At 47.0% G+C, this 15,277-nt stretch overlaps 1 long non-coding RNA gene across 3 annotated transcripts; it reads right to left on the minus strand.

The window, feature by feature from the left end:
* Window positions 1-5,074: 5,074 nt before the first annotated feature.
* Window positions 5,075-7,235, minus strand: LOC311434945. 3 transcript variants are annotated; one of them, XR_014691850.1, is made up of 4 exons: window positions 6,998-7,235; window positions 6,744-6,911; window positions 6,372-6,613; window positions 5,075-5,943 (listed from the first exon to the last, which is right to left on the minus strand). It is a non-coding gene; the product is annotated as an uncharacterized lncRNA (long non-coding RNA). The 3 variants fall into 3 exon arrangements; XR_014691851.1 differs by having other exon boundaries at window positions 5,075-5,445; window positions 5,725-6,613; XR_014691852.1 differs by having other exon boundaries at window positions 6,372-6,603; window positions 6,741-6,911.
* Between the last annotated feature and the right edge of the window lie 8,042 nt (window positions 7,236-15,277).

A 15,277-nucleotide genomic window follows, 5' to 3' on the forward strand; every position in this document is an offset into this window, starting at 1 on the left:
ACTTTACTTTCCTTAACTAGGAAGGACACTTTAGATATTTGTCAACTCCTGTGTGTTATTAATACCACTTTCTTCTGATTATATATAACCCAGAAAGTTGTCTGAGTTGAAAGATAATCAATACTGGTGCGGAAAAGTTGTCCTAACCCAGGCCATTCCGTTATAGTCTGGTCTGCTACTCAATGGGTAGCCCCACAGCATGTAAAATGACATACTTGAGAGCTCCAGTGGTGGTAAATGTCTTCAGTAGGCTTCACCACATCATGTAACAACATTGAGTAGCATAACCGATTTTTGATCAGTAGTTTTTCTGTAGATATGGAAGACACAATCTTTAAGAGGAAAAATATTGCCAATCAATCCTCTCTGTCAGAAATGTAGGGGAAAAAAAAAAGTTTCATCCCCACCTAGCAGGGTTATTTGCATGTTGTAGTACTTGCTGCTTATTGATTTCTACAGCATGGCAGCTGAGAGAGCAGAAGGAAAAAGTCTTCATTCACAGCTGAACCATGAGGGCTTAGTAGATTTTGGAGACTGAACAGAGCACAACTACTGAGACAGTGAACAGCTGCAAGCCTATGCATGCAGATGTGTGTTAAATCAACAAACGGGCAATTACCACTACTACCAACAAGCTCCTGTGAGGATACAGCTTTGATTTGAGTGTTGTTTGTACACTCCCAAATTCAGGATCTGATAATGTTTCACACTACCAACTTGAGTTTCATTCTTTTTTTTTTTTTTTTTTAACATTACATTATGAATTAAAAATGTATTTACCTTGTCCTTTTTTTTTTGATGCTCTGAATGTTTCTGATCACAGAATGCTTCTGTAATCACTTACTCACACTTCTTTTGAGAATAATTAAGTTTTTATATTGGCTTGCAGGTTTGGGCCTGTGGCACAGGCTCAACTGTCCCCTACTTTTCTTCATCCTGACTTTAATTTCATCCTTGAAAACAGTTATACTCTTAGGACCACTGATGTCTTTCTGCTCTGACTCCTTTCTCTTATGTCCTCCCCATACCTTGTGTGAGGAAGGATCCTGCTTGAGTAGGGTTTGGCACTTAGGATTAAATTGTTTGCAAACTACGTAAAACATTAAGACCCATTTGTGAATGGCAGCACAGATTTGTTCCCCTGCAGAATAACAAACACGTCACCTTCTCCTGGATGAGGAACAGACAACAAAACAGCACAGACCTTAACATCCCCTGGGACTGCAGAGCATGCAGGCACTAGGTGCAGTATGATAATGCTCTTCCTAAACTAGATCACCTTTCCTCAGAGCACATGTAGCAATGTCAAATATACATATATATATTTAACATCGCCAACTTACATGCTGGATGCAATAGATTTTTCCCAAGCCAAGCAAGAGGAGGAGGATGTAACGAAAGCCCTTTCTGTTTGTTATCAGGGGCCCTGCAAATAACAGCTACACATCACCCTCTGCACTCTTTGCTGAAGCACGTTTTCTGTCAGGCCATTGCAGGCACGCCAACATGAGGGCTGAGCTTGGCAGGAGTGGTCAGCCCTGAGTGTGGTGGCACTCCTGCCATGACAGCAGCTCGTGGAAGCGCCCACCTCTTGGCGTACCTGTGCTGTTTCCCCGGCAGCACGAGCAGAGCTGGAAGGCCACGGCCCGTGTCCTGCCAGCGGTGAGAGCTCCCCGCCAGGGCTGGCTGCCGCCCTCCCTCCCTCTCCACAGGGTAATGACGCGGCGCCATCTTGAGGGCGGCAGGGCGGGTGGCAGGGATCCTTCCGCTCCTATCCACTGGAGAGACTCGCAGCAAAGCGGGCTTTGGTTCATGCGGTAGTGCTGGGAGAGAAAACTGAGGGGAAAAAAGCTTGAATTTTGTAGTCTGTTCTGCTGACCTAATTCTGTCAGCAGCTGCATGACTAGACCCAGCAGTATTCTGCAGCTGCTACCTGTGTATCGTCATCCTTTTGATCCCTGTGACATGCGCTTAATATAAGCTGCTTCCTTCAGAGTGCTCTGCTAAGCTAAATACAACTGATTCCTCTTTGCTAGCCTACTGCCAGCATTTGTTTGCCTCATTCCATTAGTAAAGTGCAGCACTCGCTTTCATCCCTGGTTTGCCACTTTTACTTTTCCCTTCATGAAATGCTTCCCCCCCCTCCCCCCCCATTTTAGCATATATATATATTCTTTTATCAGGATAAATGTATTGATCATTCTCTTTTCCTATCCAAATGTAACTAAAATTTAAATAGCTCTGCTGTAAGTTACTTAGGCAATGTAAGTTAAACCACAGTTGGTAAAACAGAAGTTCCTGTTCTTTTCCTTATGCAAAGGCAGGTACCTTGATGTTGTCTTGATGTGCTATTTGCATAAAAGGAGAGAACAAGAAGAAAATACAATACTTGTGAAAATCCAAAAGCACAGCCATGACAAGAGAAATTCCTGCTTTCTGGGTTATTGGTGACCAATACATCAAAAGCAAACATCCAAACTTTCTACTTATTCACAGGCAAGTTATCCTATGATTCTAACGAAGCTGAAAGTTCTTTTCACAAGCAAGGTTCAAATACCTGTAGAGTTGGACATTTCAGCAGGTCTGTTCAGTTACAGGTATTTTAGGATGAGGCATTAACTTGACTCAACTGATGTAATGGGTTTTGAGTTATACCCACAACATTTTAAAAACTGAAATTAATTTTACACTTCAAATAATCAATCATGGGTGTTAGTGCTGTTATAAATGATGTCTCAACTCAATCTGAATTTTGTAATATTTATAAAACAAATATTTCTAAAAGGTATAAAAGGCAAGTAAACAGTGCTGGGTGTGGGGGGAGTCTACGCTCCACCAACACGCACACACAAACATCAAACATTCTAAGTATACAGAACATCGCTTTCACATACTCAACCCAAGTATGCCTATACATATGTACAATCAGAAAAGGTAACAAACAATCCTCTAAGTTCCATGACTTAACAGTCTCCATTTTCCATTCCTTTTCTTGATTACAAACAAGTCTCCATTTTCCATTCCCTTTGAACAATAAGTCTTGCTTTAAGTTGTCAAGCAACTCGGCCTTCGGGCCTTATGTTTCCCGTTCTTCCCGGATCAAAGAAAAGCATATCCATCTCCTTTTCAAGGCCAATAGGCCTGGGTCAAAAGGCACGTCCAGGTCACCAGGGGGCGTAACAGCAAAAACCTTCAATGGCTGTAGCACCAGAGGGGCCCATGGCATATCAGTCAGATCAGTAAAGGAGCCCGCAGCTCCCTCACTATCTGGCAAACGACACGTTTCTGACTGTGGTCCCACATGGCTCTTTAAGACCTCAGAGATAGCTCTCCAGGTGCCGAGCAATCCCACTGCAACCTTGTAGTTTTTAGTTGCAGAGTCCCACACCTTGACCTCAGTTTGGTCCCATATTTCAGGATCATGAACTGTCCAATTGTTAATAAGAAGAATAAGCTGTAAGGTTACCAGGACAGTCTTTGTTCCTAAGGACGTATGATTCCCCATAATGCGCAACTGCTTACCAGCGAGAGGCAGTTGTGTGCACGGGTCCGCTTCTCTCAGCTCGAGCTTCTCTCCAGCTCCAGTGCGCCTATTTCCAGCGACTTTCAGTACGAGCTTCTCTGAGCTGTTTGCTGAGTTTGGCCGAACCTGTCTTCATGAGGCAATCAATGTGCCTGCTCCTGTCCTGGTCTCCATTCTGCCAGCCTGTTCCTCTTCACTTCTTTTTTCTGCTTCTTTATTGATGTAACATTCTCTTTGTCTTGAGGGCAGGCTCCCCTCTTATACCCTTCTCTCCACAGCAGTTCTTTTCAAAACAACTTTTCATTGGTCAAACAACTTTGAATGTAACAACAGCAGCAAACACCCAGAAACATCCATGCCTTAATGGCTGGAGAACAAGAAACCATTTGGAGAAGAAGAAACCAGAGACTGCATGGACTCTCCTGAATCACCCTTCTTTGTTCCCTCTAAAGTCTTTTATATTCCTGCTGACCTCATTGTTAAGAGTCTAATGTTACCTCAACCACAGGGCTTTCCAACCCCTAAAGCCACATTCCTAAATCTCCCCCTTCTTTATTAAGATCAACCATCTTCTCAACACAAATTACCACTCCATATATAACATTGGGGTCCAAGGGGCTCCTGTTATCTGGAGGTCTAAGCGCAGTACAGGCACAGTACATTGCAAATGTAGCACATACTCATTCTTAATCAATGGCTCTCTAATTTCTAATTCCATGTTTCAGCTGCAGCATACTTGCTCTCTTCCAGATCCACGGGTATTCTACTATTAATATTAATGTTCAAAGCCTGACAGACCCAGTCCTCCATGGACCCAAATATCGGCCAGAATACAAGGGGTCTTAAGGGTTCTTTTGGTCATTCTATCGTATAATACTGGACCATTTTTAATTTACTCTTTTGTTTTCTGGGGCCCCTATCATTCCAGTTTCTAATCGTTATTCCTAATGGACTTTCTGGTGGTATGTCTGGTATTTTGTTCCCTTCCTTCTGGTCCTTGGTCTTCAATTCTGTCTGACCCATCTAGGAATTTTACTTACGGCAATTCCCCACAGCCCTTGGTTACCTTAGTAAGAGTGTCTTGCAGGGGGTTTAGGACCTATCACCCACCCACGAATCCTATAGGAATTGCTTCGGTCCTTCACCGGCCAAGTCCCTCGAGGCAGATTGGAACCACGGTTAGAAGACCTCCACACTCACTTCAGAGCTAAGTTCTGTCTCAGTTACACTCTTACACACACATGCAACCAGATCCCACCAAACCAAACAGTATACTCCTTAAACACTTACGACTCCGTCGTCTTCATTCGGATCTTCGCGCGCAGACTTACGGGCAAAATACAGTGCTGCAGCTGGCAAGGGAGCTCATAAAAAAATGAAGATCTTTGCTTACCTTTATTCAGGTTCAAGATGGCATCAGTCCTGACCTGACTCGAACAGGAGCCACCAAATGGTGGGGCACCTGTCATAGATCAAACCAGAATTCAGGAACCAAAGCCATCCCAGACAAGCCCGTAGTTGTTATAAACGGCTCAGTCTTCAAAATAGGACTATAATCAAAGTTTACAATTTATTAAAGGAACAGAGGCAAGCAAACAGCGCTGGGTACGCTGGGAGTCTCTGCTCCACCCAGACTCACACCAGTTACATCAAGCAGCTGATTTTTATGCTCCTAGGCTAATACATATTCATTACTGCTTCTAAAACAACCAGGGTTATTATAATTAGTTTCTGGAATCCAAACCCTCCTACTGGCACACGCGTATCAGTCTCCGGTGGTCCCTCTGGGGGTCTCTCATGCTGAAGGCTCATAGTCTTCCTCCTTCTTGTCCTTCTCCTTTGTCCAGCTTGGCTGTATGTCAGAGACTCGTGCAGCGCCCCCTGCAAGCTTTGTCTTTTAGTCGTTCTTCAGCTTCCCCTGTCTCCTTAGTCTCCTGGCCAGGTACCAGAGACTTGGGTAGTGTCCCATGCAATAGTCGAAATAGTTACCAGCTATTCTGAACCTCCCCCTCTCCCCCCCCCCCCCCCCCCCAGATATCAGAGACTTCAAGGAAAAGCCTACAAACTACATTTCCCTTCAAGCTCTCTATTGACACGAATTGCTAAAACATTCCTTCGCAAGACACAAGAACTCTATACATTAACCACTCTGTTTTTCTTAGACACTTGGTTATACAAGGGTCTGTAGGACAGAAGGTCACATTCATCATACCTTGCGGCCCTAGCATTGTTCCATATTGACACAAATCAGATGAACACGTTTCACACTACTGCCACTGTTGAAGACAGGGAAAAACTTCTGAGCTCTTCCATAGGATTGTCTGAGGGCTCCTCAGAGAACGTAGTGTTCCCAATTCCCCGTCCAGTATCTTCTTCTTGCAGCCCCCGGGATAACTGTACCTGCTGCTTCCCTAAAGTGCCTGTACAGCAGTGCACAGAGCATGGGAAATAAACAGGATGAGCTCAAGATCTGTGTTCAGTCGCAGGGCCACAGTCTCGTTGGGATCACTGAGACGTGGTGGGACAGCTCGCATGACTAGAACGCAATCATGGAGGGCTACGTCCTCTTTAGGAGAGACAGGCTGGGGAAGGGAGGGGGTGGGGTTGCCCTTTATGTGAGGGAGCAATTAGTGTACCCAGCTCCAGCTGAGAAAGGGTGATGGACAAGTGGAGAACTTGTCAATACGAATCAAGGGGTGGGCTGGTATGGGAGACACAGCAGTGTGGGCCTACTACAGGTCTCCAGACCAGGAGGAGAAAGACGATCAGACTGGATGATAGCCAATATGACCCCCGTCATCAAAAAGAATAGGAAGAAAGATCTGGGAAACAACAGGTAGTGTCTCACCTCGGTCCCTGGAAAAGTATTGGAGCAGCTTCTTCAGGATGCCATCTCGAAGCAAAAGGGCTGGGGACCAGAAAGACGCTTACCCGTGATAGCTGAGACTCGGGTTCATAGGGCTTGGGACGAAGTGCAGTTCTCTTTAAGGTGCTGGACCTGTTCAGGAAGCAGTCCCCAGCTGAGACCCAGGCCTGAAGAGAAGATGACAGACTTTCCTCATGCTGCTTTTGGCCTGCATCTTTTGAAAACTGTATTTTTTTTTTATGAACAACAGCACATTCTCACGATTTCCACTTAGTCAAAGTAGCAATCTTTCCACCAGTATCCATCCCAACCTCTTTCTACTTACCACAAGGCCAACCTCTTTCTACTTACCACAATCTGCATTCACATTAAGGCACCTTGTTCACACAGCCCGTTTGTCAATCTTCCAAATACTTAAGAACCTTCTTCAACGTCAGGCTGACCTGTGTGCACTTGGGCTTGTGAGGCCTTTTTTTTGTTTGTTTTTTTCTTCCAGTGCTCGGAAGGGAGCTTAGAATCCACCTAAGTAATTTCACAGAAAACAGACAAGGTGAAGGAAGTACTCAAACTCCTCAGCAGTAACAACCACAGAACCCAGGAACACTTACCTGCTGTCTCCTGAACTCCAGTCACTTCCAAAGTTGCTTCGCAGTGAAAGAGTGCCACCAGGGCTTTTCTGAAGAAGGCACCACCAACGTAACTAGCTCATAGAGTCTCTAAAACTATTTCACAGAGAGGGCAGAAAACATGAAGGAAAAGCAGCCTAGTAGGGAACACGGAGACCAATTCACCACGAGAGAAAAACACCCCAGGCTACCCAAGCCTCAGTCTCCCCTGGGGAGGCAATTCCCCCACAAGTCCTCAGGCTTCCTAATATAGCAAAGGTCAAATGACCCACACCTGGCAGGTTTCACTTAACAAGGGTGGAGCCAAGAGACCTTGTGGAATAAGCTCGTCTACCTGGCTTCAAAGTTTTAAGGTCTATTGCTCCTTATTGCTAGTAGAAATAACCTGACAAGGGGCTTAGTGGTTACAGCTGACCTAATGAATTAACTACAAAAGGTGCACAAGGGTCATATTTCTGTTAGTCATTCTGTGAGCAAAATTAGTACAGAGCCTGTTAAAAAAATCAATACAAATAAATAAAAGAAATGAATAAAAAAAGAAAATGACCTTAAAGGCAAACTTGCCATCGTAGATTTTCGTCTGTCTAGTCATGACAGATAAAGAATTTAGCAATCAGAATTCCTTTTCTTGATATTAATGTTATTTACATTTTCTTCTCTGAGATCCCTTCTTTATGCAGGACTTTTCTAAATCTAGCCCCGTGACCTCTGACTACACTATTTATAGAATCATAGAATATCCTGAGCTGGAAGGGACCCATAAGGATCATCAAGTCCAACTCCTGGCACCGCACAGGTCTACCCAAAAGTTTAGACCACGTGACTAAGTGCACGGTCCAATTGCTTCTTAAATTCAGACAGGCTTGGTGCAGTGACTAGTTCCCTGGGGAGCCTGTTCCGGTGTGCGACCACCCTCCTCTCGGTGAAGAACCTCTTGCTGACGTCCAGCCTAAACCTTCCCTGCCTCAGCTTAACACCGTTCCCGTGGGTCCTATCACTGGTGATTACGGAGAATAGGTCAGCACCTGCCTCTGCACTCCCCCACGCGAGGAAGTTGTACGCTGCAATGAGGTCCCCCCTCAGCCTCCCCTTCCCCAGGCTGAAGAGGCCCAGTGACCTCAGCCGCTCCTCATCCGGCTTCCCCTCTAGGCCCTTCACCATCTTCGTCGCCCTCCTCTCGACACTCTCCAGCAGTTTAATGTCCTTCTTGTACTGTGCTGCCCAGAACTTCATGCAGTACTCGAAGTGAGGCCGCACCAGCGCAGAGTAGAGCGGGACAATCACTTCCCTCGATCGACCAGCAATGCCGTGCTTGATGCACCCCAGGATATGGTTGGCCCCCCTGGCTGCCAGGGCACACTGCTGGCTCATGTTCAACTTGCTGTCAACCACCGCCCCCGGATCCCTCTCTGCGGGGCTGCTCTCCAGCATCTCGTCACCCAGTCGGTACGTATAGCCAGGGTTGCCCTGTCCCAGGTGCAGGACCCGGCACATGCTCTTGTTAATCGTCATGCGGTTGGTGATCACCCAGCTCTCCAATCTGCCCAGATCTCTCTGCGAGGCCTTTCCACCCTCATCTGAGTCTACAACGCCTCCAAGTTTGGTGCCATCAGCAAATTTGCTCAAAACACCTTCTAGTCCTACATCTAAATTGTTTATAAAATCCGTGAAGAGGACCGGCCCTAAAGTGGAGCCTTGAGGGACCCCACTAGTGACCATGCGCCAGCCTGATGTGGCCCCGTTTACCACAAGCCCTTGAGCCCTGCCTGTCAGCCAATTGCTCACCCACCGTATGACGTGTTTGTTGAGTTGTATGCTGGACATTTTGTCCAGTAGGATCGCACGGGAAACCGTGTCAAAAGCTTTGCTCAAGTCCAAAAAGATCACGTCAGCTGGTTTCCCTTGATCAACTAGATGGGTGATCTTATCATAAAAGGAATTCAGATTTGTTAGGCAGGACCTACCCCTCATGAACCCATGTTGGCTGGGACCAATGACTGCGTTGTCCCCCAGGTGCGCTTCAAGAACTTCAAGGATCATCTTCTCCAGAATTTTACCAGGCGCTGATGTGAGCCTGACAGGCCTGTAGTTGCCACGGTCCACTTTCTTGCCCTTCTTGAAAATTGGTACGACATTTGCCAGCTTCCAGTCCACTGGGACCTCTCCAGATTCACAAGATCATTGAAAAATAATTGAGAGAGGTCCCGCGATGGCGTCAGCCAGCTCCTTAAGCACCCTGGGATGAATCCCACCTGGTCCCACGGACTTGTATAGGTCCAGGTGGAGCAGCAAATCGCGCACACGTTCAGGGTCGGTTGGGAGTTGATCATTCCCACCATCGTGGTCCTCCAGCTCAGGGCACCCGGGGTGTATTTACTTCGGCTGCGTAGAAGCTATCACGCATAAATGCCAGGCTCCGGATCCTCACTCACTATTCAGGTCAAGGACTGGGCTGCAAGTTTTGGCTTTAATTTGGTTACGTGCCTACATTGCTGTTTCCTGGCAGGTCATGGGAAGAAGGTCGGCTGGCTTGCGGCAGCTTACGTGCACGTGGCTTTTAGGCTGCAGCCAAAGCGTTCCTCTAGATCTGGAAGTTTGAAGATGGTTGGAAAAGCCATCCGAGTGGTTAGAAAGCTGCCTGGCAGAGAAGGACCTGGGAGTGATGGTGGATAGTCGACTGAATATGAGCCAGCAGCGTGCTCAGGTGGCCAAGAAGGCCAACAGCATCCTGGCTCGTACAAGAAACGGCGTGGCCAGCAGGACTAAGGAAGCCATTGTGCCCCTGTACTTGGCTCTGGTGAGGCCGCACCCCAAGTACTATGTTCAGTTTTGGGCCCCTCGCTACAAGAAGGATATTGAGAGGCTCCAGTGAGTCCAGGGAAGGGCAACAAAGCTGGTGAGGGATCTGGAGAACAAGTCTTATGAGGAGCGGCTGAGGGAGCTGGGATTGTTCGCTCTGGAGAAGGGGAGGCTCAGGGGCGACCTTATCGCACTCTACAGATACCTTAAAGGAGGCTGTAGCGAGGTGGGGGTTGGTCTGTTCTCACATGTGCCTGGTGATCGGACGAGGGGGAATGGGCTAAAGTTGCACCAGTGGAGGTGTAGGCTGGATGTTAGGAAAAACTTCTTCACCAAACGGGTCGTTAGGCATTGGACCGGGCTGCCCAGGGGAGTGGTCGAGTCACCATCCCTGGAGGTCTTTAAAAGATGTTTAGGTGTGGAGCTTAGGGATACGGCTTAGTGGAGGACTGGTTAGTGTTATGTCAGAGCTTGGACTACATGATCTTGGAGGTCTCTTCCAACCTAGGTGATTCTGTGTTGCAGTCTCCAAGCTGGGATACAACCGCCTGTTAGTTCGGCATAACTGAATTTTGTGTTCCTTGCACTAGCTGTTCCTTCACCTCCTCTGCAGAGACAAGGACATGCATCTTTTTCACGCTCCTTCATTAGTAAACAAACCAGGATAGATTGAAGCCCCTTTCTTCACGTCAGTAAGATACCTGCCTTTGGTTTCAGTGAAGATTCAGGCCCTAGCACCTGAAGTTTCTTCTGGATGGTGTTTCTTCTCTATAGGGTAATTTCATTTCCCTGTTGAAGACTTACAAGGGCGTAGTAACAAAAGCAAAGGCATAAAACGGTCCAGGAGGCATAGGCTGCTTTTGAGCCTGCAGCAGACTATAGGTATGATATTATCATTTCAGACAAATACAGTCTACGTAACGTGAACGGTTTCAGCACGCTTGCACTCTGCCACAAGCCAGAGAATGGGACCTTCATTTTATGACCAGATGGAAAAGAAAAACAACGACGACAAAAATTAAGAGAAGGAACTTTTCCTTCACCTAAATTTTATTATTTTGCAACTCCTTCAGGTGGCCACAAGGAATTATCAACACCCTCCTCTCCCCTCCCCACCCCCCCCCCAACCCCCCCCCAAAAAAAAAAATAAAAAAAAAAGAGAGGGACATTGTGGCATAGAGGTATAATTTCAGTTCACACCAGAAGACATTCTTCTCACTGAAGTACAGCTAAGCCCCACAAAGCATCAAAACAAAACAAAACGAGCCAAAAAGAGATGTATTTACGAGTTCGTTTCACGTGCCGGCATTATTTCCTTGTCTGGTCACGCATTCAGGGCAAGATCTATCTGGGGGGGAACGCGTAATGCCGTGCAAGGTTGTTTGGTGGTATGAGCGACAACATGACTTTAAAATTCTGAGCTGTTTGTATAGAAGCAAAGTACAAAAGAGTACACTATCCCCGAGGGCAACGTAGAAACTACCTGTTGCTTCTCAGGTTTAAAAGCTAAAAGGTGTAAGCAGCTGTCTGAGTACCATACTGACGTATACATGAACATTTTCCTCTCCAATGTCCAAGTTGGAGTGCAACATTTTTCATCGTGCTCTCAGATCAGGATTCTGATTCTAACAATGGTTCCTAGTGCAAATTTCCAGAGAAGGGGGAAGCAAACCAGTCCTGACTGCTTTGAATGAGATGGAGAGAGCAAACAAACGTAGACGAAGAAGATAAACCTGTAGCAATGTTTTCAGATAATTGCCACTGTCCAAAAGCTTTAGAGTGGTTGAATCCTTCAAAGTTCATTACTGAAAACTCCGGCAGCATCACTGAATTTGAAGGAGTAAGATAGACTTGCACCATCGCAGAGCCTCAGCCACAGTTTAAATGGGCACTGCCTCTAACTTCACAAGAATGAAAGAGAAGAGGTCATCTTTCTACCTTGTCAGCTACTGGCAGACCTAGAGAAAGAAAAAAGAAGAGTTGTTAACATTAGGACGTAATGCTTTTTTTTTTTTTTTTTAGGACACCTCACCAAATGGGTAATATTGTGTAGTAACCGGACAACAAATGAAAGGGAAGAAGAAGGGGTAGAAGGTACTTGCACGGCCTTAATTTCCGTGGCAATTGACAACAACCACAATCCGCAATGATTTCTAAGTGCCTTACACCATTGACCCTTGAGGCACAAAAACGGGATTCCCACATTAGGTAAGGGGAGTACGATCCCTCTCAAAACACGAGAGTCTGGGGACCGCGACTGAGTACTGAAAATCTTAAGGCTAGGATGTTCACGTACCAGAAAGGAAACTCACATTTTAGCACTAAGCGTAAGCCTTTCGAGGCAGGCTGGGAACCGGTTCTTTTTAACCCAGGGTCCACTTCAGCACCTTCAAAGCTAAAGAACTGGTTGACTGCTCTGTTGAATTGTGCTCCAGGCAGAAAGACTCACGTTCCTATTAACAGAAAGAGCTTAATAAAGAGCTTGCTTCCATCCTAAAGATGAGTTTTGGATTCAAACGTACCCTGTCCAAGATGAACAACTACCTTAACTTTGTGGGGTTTATGATCTGCATTAGAGATTTGTGACGTTAAGCTTCACAGCTCCTCCTCTGGATGCAGGAAGGATGTAGAAAAGGGCAAGACAACTTCCAAAACTCAATTGCATTGCCACAAAACTAAAGTAACGTACCCCTGCAAGCACAGAAACTCCTTTGCAAACCTCTGCAGAAGACATCTTGCTAGGAAGCGCCTCGCACTCTGCGCCTCGCACTCTGCGCCTCGCACTCTGCGCCTCGCACTCTGCGCCTCGCACTCTGCGCCTCGCACTCGGTACGTATAGCCAGGGTTGCCCTGTCCCAGGTGCAGGACCCGGCACATGCTCTTGTTAATCGTCATGCGGTTGGTGATCACCCAGCTCTCCAATCTGCCCAGATCTCTCTGCGAGGCCTTTCCACCCTCATCTGAGTCTACAACGCCTCCAAGTTTGGTGCCATCAGCAAATTTGCTCAAAACACCTTCTAGTCCTACATCTAAATTGTTTATAAAATCCGTGAAGAGGACCGGCCCTAAAGTGGAGCCTTGAGGGACCCCACTAGTGACCATGCGCCAGCCTGATGTGGCCCCGTTTACCACAAGCCCTTGAGCCCTGCCTGTCAGCCAATTGCTCACCCACCGTATGACGTGTTTGTTGAGTTGTATGCTGGACATTTTGTCCAGTAGGATCGCACGGGAAACCGTGTCAAAAGCTTTGCTCAAGTCCAAAAAGATCACGTCAGCTGGTTTCCCTTGATCAACTAGATGGGTGATCTTATCATAAAAGGAATTCAGATTTGTTAGGCAGGACCTACCCCTCATGAACCCATGTTGGCTGGGACCAATGACTGCGTTGTCCCCCAGGTGCGCTTCAAGAACTTCAAGGATCATCTTCTCCAGAATTTTACCAGGCGCTGATGTGAGCCTGACAGGCCTGTAGTTGCCACGGTCCACTTTCTTGCCCTTCTTGAAAATTGGTACGACATTTGCCAGCTTCCAGTCCACTGGGACCTCTCCAGATTCACAAGATCATTGAAAAATAATTGAGAGAGGTCCCGCGATGGCGTCAGCCAGCTCCTTAAGCACCCTGGGATGAATCCCACCTGGTCCCACGGACTTGTATAGGTCCAGGTGGAGCAGCAAATCGCGCACACGTTCAGGGTCGGTTGGGAGTTGATCATTCCCACCATCGTGGTCCTCCAGCTCAGGGCACCCGGGGTGTATTTACTTCGGCTGCGTAGAAGCTATCACGCATAAATGCCAGGCTCCGGATCCTCACTCACTATTCAGGTCAAGGACTGGGCTGCAAGTTTTGGCTTTAATTTGGTTACGTGCCTACATTGCTGTTTCCTGGCAGGTCATGGGAAGAAGGTCGGCTGGCTTGCGGCAGCTTACGTGCACGTGGCTTTTAGGCTGCAGCCAAAGCGTTCCTCTAGATCTGGAAGTTTGAAGATGGTTGGAAAAGCCATCCGAGTGGTTAGAAAGCTGCCTGGCAGAGAAGGACCTGGGAGTGATGGTGGATAGTCGACTGAATATGAGCCAGCAGCGTGCTCAGGTGGCCAAGAAGGCCAACAGCATCCTGGCTCGTACAAGAAACGGCGTGGCCAGCAGGACTAAGGAAGCCATTGTGCCCCTGTACTTGGCTCTGGTGAGGCCGCACCCCAAGTACTATGTTCAGTTTTGGGCCCCTCGCTACAAGAAGGATATTGAGAGGCTCCAGTGAGTCCAGGGAAGGGCAACAAAGCTGGTGAGGGATCTGGAGAACAAGTCTTATGAGGAGCGGCTGAGGGAGCTGGGATTGTTCGCTCTGGAGAAGGGGAGGCTCAGGGGCGACCTTATCGCACTCTACAGATACCTTAAAGGAGGCTGTAGCGAGGTGGGGGTTGGTCTGTTCTCACATGTGCCTGGTGATCGGACGAGGGGGAATGGGCTAAAGTTGCACCAGTGGAGGTGTAGGCTGGATGTTAGGAAAAACTTCTTCACCAAACGGGTCGTTAGGCATTGGACCGGGCTGCCCAGGGGAGTGGTCGAGTCACCATCCCTGGAGGTCTTTAAAAGATGTTTAGGTGTGGAGCTTAGGGATACGGCTTAGTGGAGGACTGGTTAGTGTTATGTCAGAGCTTGGACTACATGATCTTGGAGGTCTCTTCCAACCTAGGTGATTCTGTGTTGCAGTCTCCAAGCTGGGATACAACCGCCTGTTAGTTCGGCATAACTGAATTTTGTGTTCCTTGCACTAGCTGTTCCTTCACCTCCTCTGCAGAGACAAGGACATGCATCTTTTTCACGCTCCTTCATTAGTAAACAAACCAGGATAGATTGAAGCCCCTTTCTTCACGTCAGTAAGATACCTGCCTTTGGTTTCAGTGAAGATTCAGGCCCTAGCACCTGAAGTTTCTTCTGGATGGTGTTTCTTCTCTATAGGGTAATTTCATTTCCCTGTTGAAGACTTACAAGGGCGTAGTAACAAAAGCAAAGGCATAAAACGGTCCAGGAGGCATAGGCTGCTTTTGAGCCTGCAGCAGACTATAGGTATGATATTATCATTTCAGACAAATACAGTCTACGTAACGTGAACGGTTTCAGCACGCTTGCACTCTGCCACAAGCCAGAGAATGGGACCTTCATTTTATGACCAGATGGAAAAGAAAAACAACGACGACAAAAATTAAGAGAAGGAACTTTTCCTTCACCTAAATTTTATTATTTTGCAACTCCTTCAGGTGGCCACAAGGAATTATCAACACCCTCCTCTCCCCTCCCCACCCCCCCCCCAACCCCCCCCCAAAAAAAAAAATAAAAAAAAAAGAGAGGGACATTGTGGCATAGAGGTATAATTTCAGTTCACACCAGAAGACATTCTTCTCACTGAAGTACAGCTAAGCCCCACAAAGCATCAAAACAAAACAAAACGAGCCAAAAAGAGATGTA

Source organism: Aythya ferina (assembly GCF_964211825.1).
Source record: "Aythya ferina genome assembly, chromosome: 3".
Classification (NCBI taxonomy): Eukaryota; Metazoa; Chordata; class Aves; order Anseriformes; family Anatidae; genus Aythya; species Aythya ferina.